The 1,897-nt window shown below is 35.8% G+C and overlaps 1 pseudogene; it reads right to left on the minus strand.

Moving 5' to 3' along the window:
* Positions 1-1,280: 1,280 nt before the first annotated feature.
* On the minus strand, positions 1,281-1,523 carry LOC115272485 (annotated as a pseudogene).
* Between the last annotated feature and the right edge of the window lie 374 nt (positions 1,524-1,897).

The following is a 1,897-nucleotide window of genomic DNA, read 5'->3' on the forward strand; positions in this document are numbered from 1 at the left end:
AAATCGGCAAAGGACTTCAATAGACATTTCTCCAAAGAAGATATACAAATGACCAACAAATATATTTTAAAAATTAACATTACTAATCATAAGAGTCATGCAAATCAAAATCACAGTGAGCTATGGCCACTATCAGAATAATTAAAAATAACAGAATGTGGAGAAATTGGAAGCCTTGAGTGGAGTACTATTGATAGAAGTGTAGAATGGTGTAGCCATTATGGAAAACAGTATAGAGATTCCTCAAAAAATTAAAAATGGAATTACTGTATGATCCAGCAATCCCACTTCTGGGAATTCAAAAGAATTAAAAGCAGGATCTCAAAGAGTTACTTGCACACTTGCTTTCATTGCAGCATTTTTCATAGTAGCCAAGAGGTGAAAGCAACCCAAATGTCCATCAATGGATAAATGGATAAAGAAAATGTGATACATACATGGAATATTATGCAGCTTTTTAAAAAAAATTTTTAATGTTTTTATTTATTTTTGAGAGAGAGAGACAGCGTGAGCAGGGGAGGGTAGAGAGAGAAGGAGTCACAGGATCTGAAGACAGGCTCCAGGCTCTGTGCTAGTGGTCAACACAGAGCCTGACACAAGAATCTTGAGATCATGACCTAAGCCGAAGTCAGACGCCCAACCGACTGAGCCACCCAGGTGCCCCTATGCAGCTTTAAAAAAGAAGAAAGTAAATCCTATTATATACTACTAGTATATATACTATGATATACTAACATATAATAATTCTATTATATACTAATAGTACATATACTATTACATAATGTCATGGACATTATACCTCGTGAAATAAGTCAGTCACAAAAAAACAAATATTGTATAATTCCATTTATAAGAGGTACTTAAGGTACTCAAAATCTAACAGCAGAAAGTAGAAATATGGTTTTCAAGGACTGGGGAGAGAGGAAGGGAGAAATTAGGATTTAATGAGATGAAATTCAGTTTTACAAGACAAAAAGTTGTAGAAAAGATCTGTTGCACATCAAAGTGAATATATTAACATTAGTGAATTGAACACTTTGGTGTTGAGGTGGGGGTGCTTGGCTGGCTCAGTTGGTGGAGCATGTGGCTCTTGATCTCAAAGTTGTAAGTTCAAGCCCCATATTGGGTGTAAGGATTGCTTAAAAATGAAATCTGTTGTTGTTGTTGTTGTTGTTTTCCAGGTTCATAATTTCTTGTACAAATTGAGGATCACATGATGAGTTGACATTAACTTCTCCAGGCATGGGAACTTAGAAGACGAGGTACACTTATATATCTATTTATGTTGCTTTCATAGCTGGTGTTTTTTTAGACCTTACCTTGAAGTACAAGAGCATCAAAGCAATACCACCATATGCGACCAGTACACAATTCATTCTACCTGTGACAGTATAAGACTTGTAATATTTTTTGATACCAATGACATGCAATTGGGCATCAGTTTCTGGACTTACCAGGATTTCAATCTCGCAAAAGACACCAATTCTACTGGTTGTGTCCTTCATTGCACACAGCAACCCCATGACCAGCAGGAAGAAAAACAATTAAATCTCTAAAAAAAAAAATGATGGAGGTGGTAAATTTAATGTTATCTTTTTTTTACCACAATAAAATAAATAAATAAATATTAACACAGGGAAACCCAATAGCAGTCTTTCTGGCAAAATTCTTCCTCTAACACTTTTCTCCCCCCCCCCACAAGGTTTACAGAATTATTTTTTCCAACTTTTTATTTTGTAAAATTAAAGAAAACCCAGAGGGTTGCCTGGCTCTCAGCTCGTTAGAGCATCTACCTTTTGATGTTGGGGTTATAAGTTTGAATCCCATACTGGGCATGGAGATTCCTTAAAAATAAAATCTTTAGGGGTGTCTGAGTGGCTCGGTTGAGCACTTGACT

The sequence above is a fragment of the Suricata suricatta genome, chromosome 11, assembly GCF_006229205.1.
Source record: "Suricata suricatta isolate VVHF042 chromosome 11, meerkat_22Aug2017_6uvM2_HiC, whole genome shotgun sequence".
Taxonomy (NCBI): Eukaryota; Metazoa; Chordata; class Mammalia; order Carnivora; family Herpestidae; genus Suricata; species Suricata suricatta.